This window comes from Liolophura sinensis, chromosome 8 (assembly GCF_032854445.1).
Source record: "Liolophura sinensis isolate JHLJ2023 chromosome 8, CUHK_Ljap_v2, whole genome shotgun sequence".
NCBI lineage: Eukaryota > Metazoa > Mollusca > Polyplacophora > Chitonida > Chitonidae > Liolophura > Liolophura sinensis.
In genome coordinates, this window is record NC_088302.1 from 722,868 (window position 1) to 729,838 (window position 6,971).

Sequence of the window (6,971 nt, forward strand, 5' to 3'; positions counted from 1 at the left end):
CAGTAATAAGCTCATTTTACCTGAACATTCTGTGTGTACACTTCATGTAGCAGTCAACATTCCAGATCACTGCTTTCTTACCATCAGTAATAAGCTCATTTTATCTGAACATTCTGTGTGTACACTTCATGTAGCAGTCAACATCCCAGATCACTGCTTTCTTACCATCAGTAATAAGCTCATTTTACCTGAACATTCTGTGTGTACACTTCATGTAGCAGTCAACATTCCAGATCACTGCTTTCTTACCATCAGTAATAAGCTCATTTTATCTGAACATTCTGTGTGTACACTTCATGTAGCAGTCAACATTCCAGATCACTGCTTTCTTACCATCAGTAATAAGCTCATTTTATCTGAACATTCTGGGTGTACACTTCATGTAGCAGTCAACATCCCAGATCACTGCTTTCTTACCATCAGTAATAAGCTCATTTTATCTGAACATTCTGTGTGTACACTTCATGTAGCAGTCAACATTCCAGATTACTTCATTATTAATTATTGAGAAAGGAAAAGATAAAAAAGAAGAACATATTGTCTACAGATTGATAGGTTCAGTGCATTAATTTTGATGCTCCTCTGTTAATTTTGTGGTATGAAGGGCGGAATAATAAAAGTAGATTTAAATTATATTAAAAGTAATAATGAGGGCTCAAGTTGTTAGATGTAGATATTGTATGCTGTATTTGTCGTTTGTGTGGGATAAGGCTGCATTAGGGAAATGTGGAAAGTGTTTACTGGTCATTGATTAATGGTCTTTTGTGGATAGGAAGTCGTTGAATTTGGATTTTTGTCTTCATACTGATATTGGAAGCCTTGGATATTTCTGTTTAATGTATACAAGTGTTTATTACATGCATCTGGTATTTATGCATTGTTTTGATATTTGAAGTTATAAGATTCTTATATCTTAATTCTGTTATGCAGCTTTCAAGCAAGTATTGTGAAACAGTTATATATAAATAGTGATTTCCAGCTCAAACAGGGAGCAGGTCTTGATCACATGGTTAAAGGTGCTTGCATTCCAGTTGCTACATGTGCTTCAGTTGCCTTGATGACAAGAGGGGGTCAACAACACGTCTCTGTTGTGGTCACAGTCGCTTGCCAGGTCAGTGTTTTTTTTTTCAGGCATTGAAAAAACATTGTTTGTGACTATAGGGAGTAAACCTCCATGAGCCTTTGTGAACACAACTCAAATCGGCAGTAAACCTCCATGAGCCTTTGTGGACACAACTTGAATCGGGTGTAAACCTCCATGAGCCTTTGTGGACATGACTCGAATTGGGAGTAAACCTTCATGAGCCTTTGTGGAAATGACTCGAATTGGGAGTAAACCTCCATGAGCCTTTGTGGACATTACTAGAACCGGGAGTAAACCTCCATGAGCCTTTGTGGACATTACTAGAACCGGGAGTAAACCTTCATGAGACTTTGTGGACATGACCAGAATTGGGGGTAAACCTCCATGAGCCTTTGTGGAAGACTGGAATCGTGAGTAAACCTCCATGAGCCTTTGTGGACATGACTCGAATTGGGAGTAAACATCCATGAGCCTTTGTGGACATGACTCGAATACAAATGTCTCCTTGTACAGATGATTTATATACATCTATCACTTATTTTGATGTGATCATTACATTTTACAGACTGGTAAATATGTGTTAAATGATTCCAATTAATTGTTATATAAAGCAGTTAACATAGCAATACTGGAAGCTAGTATATTTTTTTGTGTGCGTCAAGGAAAAGACAACTAAATTTTAATTGAGGGAAAATACTTTACCTGTACTTGTTTTTGCATTTAAGTAGAATAATGTTGGTTGCTGAAGGTTTTATTCCCCCCCTATTGAAAGTACTTAGGTCAGAATGATTGTGTGTATGTACTATGAATAGTGTTGTAAAACATTACATTTAAAACAGAAAATGAAAGTAGAATGTGAGTCGTGTTGTCAAATCATTGGCACCCAGTGTTAAAGCTCACTTGAGTTCAAACACCAGACTATCTTCTGTTTAAATAATTGTATTTACAAAGAAAGAAAGGTGATTGTATTGTGATGGAGATTACTCCTGGAGTTCACTTGTACAAATGTAGCTTACTCCTGGAGCTCACTTGTACAGGTGTCGCTTACTCCTGGAGCTCACTTGTACATGTGTAGCTTACTCCTGGAGCTCACTTGTACAGATGAATCTTACTCCTGGAGCTCACTTGTACAAGTGTAGCTTACTCCTGGAGCTCACTTGTACATGTGTAGCTTACTCCTGGAGCTCACTTGTACATGTGGAATTTGAGTTTTCTGTCAGAGTACTTTTTCTAGTATTATGTGCCATAGTACGTGTAAATTTCATTTATAATGGTGTATTTTGATGGTAGTAGGGTGTATTTTGACAGCTGTAGGGTGTATTTTGATAGCGGGACGGTGTACATGTATTTTGATAGCAGTAGATTGCACACAATTTTCCGTCAGAATGATGTATGTCAATGATTCCACTTCATTTCGTTTTGAGGAATTCAGGTGTTGTCCTGAAACTGTGCAAAATCAGATTATGAAAAAAATCATTTCAGTATGATTTTCTGAATTCTGACAAGGGTTTATCCTATATGGCTTACAATACATAGGATCATTAACGACTACATTTTATGTATACAATGTGTGGTCAGAAACAAAATGGCTTGTTTTGTTGATTGTATAAGAAAAATAATATCGCAATGCTCAGCTCTGAACAATGTTTTCTTTGTGGATGCTGTTACAACAATTTAATAAATGTTCTTCTTATACTTTTTTTCCATACTATTTGCTGTTTATTTGTTTGAGAAAGATAGTGTAAAACATGAGCAGAAAGTGTAAAACCTGAAATTTGAGAGTGCATGCCTCAGCTTAGAGCTCCAATGATGATCTTTTAATGTCTAATGTTATCTGGCTTCCAACAAAATTATCAAGAGTTATTCTTGTAGTTAACTAGACAACTACCATGTATTAATGTTTAGATATTAAATCTAAATCCAGATATTAGAAGTGCCTTGGGCTTTGTGAGGAATGATTTTCAGTGGAGAATTAACAAATTTTAACTATACTGAGGTGCCAAAGTACTAGGGTTATTTCATTGGTGTTTTAAGCCATAGTGGAGAATATTTCACGTACATAACAGTCTGGTTTATGTGTTGATGAAACTCATGAGAGTCCTCTGTGGTAAAGTCAACCAGGTAAACAACCATTGTGATGTAACACTGCAAAAATGTGAACAGGCAGGCTTATACCCTGTCAAGATGAAATAGCATTATGATTTAACTCTGCCGGAATGTGAACAGGCCGGCTAACATCCTTTCAAGGAGAGAAGGCATTGTGATGTAACATTGCAGAAATGTGAGCAGGCAGGTTTACATCCTGTCAAGATGAGATAGCATTGTGATGTAACACTGCAGAAATGTGAACAGGCCGACTAACATCCTGTCAAGACGAGACACCATTGTGATGTAACACTGCCGAAATGTGAACAGACAGGCTAACATCCTGTCAAGATAAGATACATGTAGCATTGTGATGTAACACTGTAGTAATGGGAACAGGCAGGCTAACATCCTGTGAAGACGAGATGGCATTGTGATGTAACACTGCAGTAATGGGAACAGGTAGGCTAACATCCTGTCAAGATGAGATAGCATTGCGATGTAACACTGCCATAATGGGAAGAGGCAGGCTAACATCCTGTCAAGAAGAGATACATGTGGCATTGTGATGTAACACTGCAGTAATGGGGACAGGCAGGCTAACATCCTGTCAAGATGAGATAGCACTGTGATATAACACTGCAGTAATGGGAACAGGCAGGCTAACATCCTGTCAAGATGAGATAGCATTGTGATGTAACACTGCCATAATCGGAACAGGCAGGCTAACATCCTGTCAAGATAAGATAGCATTGTGATGTTACACTGCCATAATGGGAACAGGCAGGCTAACATCCTGTCAAGATGAGATAGCATTGTGATGTAACACTGCAGAAATGGGAACAGGCAGGCTAACATCCTGTCAAGATGAGATAGCATTGTGATGTAACACTGCAGTAAAGGGAACAGGCAGGTTAACATCCTGTCAAGATGAGATAGCATTGCGATGTAACACTGCAGTAATGGGAACAGGCAGGCTAACATCCTGTCAAGAAGAGATACATGTGGCATTGTGATGTAACACTGCAGTAATGGGGACAGGCAGGCTAACATCCTGTCAAGATGAGATAGCACTGTGATATAACACTGCAGTAATGGGAACAGGCAGGCTAACATCCTGTCAAGATAAGATAGCATTGTGATGTAACACTGCCATAATGGGAACAGGCAGGCTAACATCCTGTCAAGATGAGATACCATTGTGATGTAACACTGCAGAAATGGGAACAGGCAGGCTAACATCCTGTCAAGATGAGATAGCATTGTGATGTAACACTGCAGTAAAGGGAACAGGCAGGTTAACATCCTGTCATGATGAGATAGCATTGCGATGTAACACTGCAGTAATGGGAACAGGCAGGCTAACATACTGTCAAGAAGAGATACATGTGGCATTGTGATGTAACACTGCAGTAATGAGAACAGGCAGGCTAACATCCTGTCAAGATGACATAGCACTGTGATGTAACACTGCAGAAATGGGAACAGGCAGTCTAACATCCTGTCAAGATGAGATAGCATTGTGATGTAACACTGCAAAAATGTGAACAGGCAGGCTAACATCCTGTCAAGATGAGATAGCATTGTGATGTAACACTGCAAAAATGTGAACAGGCAGGCTTATATCCTGTCAAGATGAGATAGCATTATGATGTAACTCTGCCGAAATGTGAACAGGCCGGCTAACATCCTTTCAAGGCGAGAAGGCATTGTGATGTAACATTGCAGAAATGTGAGCAGGCAGGTTTACATCCTGTCAAGATGAGATAGCATTGTGATGTAACACTGCAGAAATGTGAACAGGCCGACTAACATCCTGTCAAGAAGAGATACATGTGGCATTGTGATGTAACACTGCAGAAATGGGAACAGGCCGACTAACATCCTGTCAAGACGAGACGCCATTGTGATGTAACACTGCCGAAATGTGAACAGACAGGCTAACATCCTGTCAAGATGAGATACATGTAGCATTGTGATGTAACACTGTAGTAATGGGAACAGGCAGGCTAACATCCTGTCAAGAAGAGATGGCATTGTGATGTAACACTGCCATAATGGGAACAGGCAGGTTAACATCCTGTCAAGATGAGATAGCATTGCGATGTAACACTGCCATAATGGGAACAGGCAGGCTAGCATCCTGTCAAGATGAGATAGCATTGTGATGTAACACTGCAGTAATGGGAACAGGCAGGCTAACATACTGTCAAGAAGAGATACATGTGGCATTGTGATGTAACACTGCAGAAATGGGAACAGGCTGGCTAACATCCTGTCAAGATGAGATAGCATTGTGGTATAACACTGCAGTATTGGGAACAGACAGGTTAACATCCTGTCAAGATGAGATAGCATTGCGATGTAACACTGCAGTAATGGGAACAGGCAGGCTAACATCCTGTCAAGATGAGATACATATGGCATTGTGATGTAACACTGCAGTAATGAGAACAGGCAGGCTAACATCCTGTCAAGATGAGATACCATTGTGATGTAACACTGCCATAATCGGAACAGGCAGGCTAACATCCTGTCAAGATAAGATAGCATTGTGATGTAACACTGCCATAATGGGAACAGGCAGGCTAACATCCTGTCAAGATGAGATAGCATTGTGATGTAACACTGCAGTAATGGGAACAGGCAGGCTAACATCCTGTCAAGATGAGATAGCATTGTGATGTAACACTGCAGTAAAGGGAACAGGCAGGTTAACATCCTGTCAAGATGAGATAGCATTGCGATGTAACACTGCCATAATCGGAACAGGCAGGCTAACATCCTGTCAAGATGAGATAGCATTGTGATGTAACACTGCAGAAATGGGAACAGGCAGGCTAACATCCTGTCAAGATGAGATAGCATTGTGATGTAACACTGCAGTAAAGGGAACAGGCAGGTTAACATCCTGTCAAGATGAGATAGCATTGCGATGTAACACTGCAGTAATCGGAACAGGCAGGCTAACATCCTGTCAAGATGAGATAGCATTGTGATGTAACACTGCAGAAATGGGAACAGGCAGGCTAACATCCTGTCAAGATGAGATAGCATTGTGATGTAACACTGCAGTAAAGGGAACAGGCAGGTTAACATCCTGTCAAGATGAGATAGCATTGCGATGTAACACTGCAGTAATCGGAACAGGCAGGCTAACATCCTGTCAAGAAGAGATACATGTGGCATTGTGATGTAACACTGCAGTAATGGGGACAGCCAGGCTAACATCCTGTCAAGATGAGATAGCACTGTGATATAACACTGCAGTAATGGGAACAGGCAGGCTAACATCCTGTCAAGATGAGATAGCATTGTGATGTAACACTGCCATAATCGGAACAGGCAGGCTAACATCCTGTCAAGATGAGATAGCATTGTGATGTAACACTGCAGAAATGGGAACAGGCAGGCTAACATCCTGTCAAGATGAGATAGCACTGTGATGTAACACTGCAGTAATGGGAACAGGCAGGCTAACATCCTGTCAAGATGAGATAGCATTGTGATGTAACACTGCAGTAATGGGAACAGGCAGGTTAACATCCTGTCAAGATGAGATAGCATTGTGATGTAACACTGCAGTAATGGGAACAGGCAGGCTAACATCCTGTCAAGAAGAGATACATGTGGCATTGTGATGTAACACTGCAGAAATGGGAACTGGCAGGCTAACATCCTGTCAAGATGAGATAGCACTGTGATATAACACTGCAGTAATGGGAACAGGCAGGCTAACATCCTGTCAAGAAGAGATACATGTGGCATTGTGATGTAACACTGCAGAAATGGGAACTGGAAG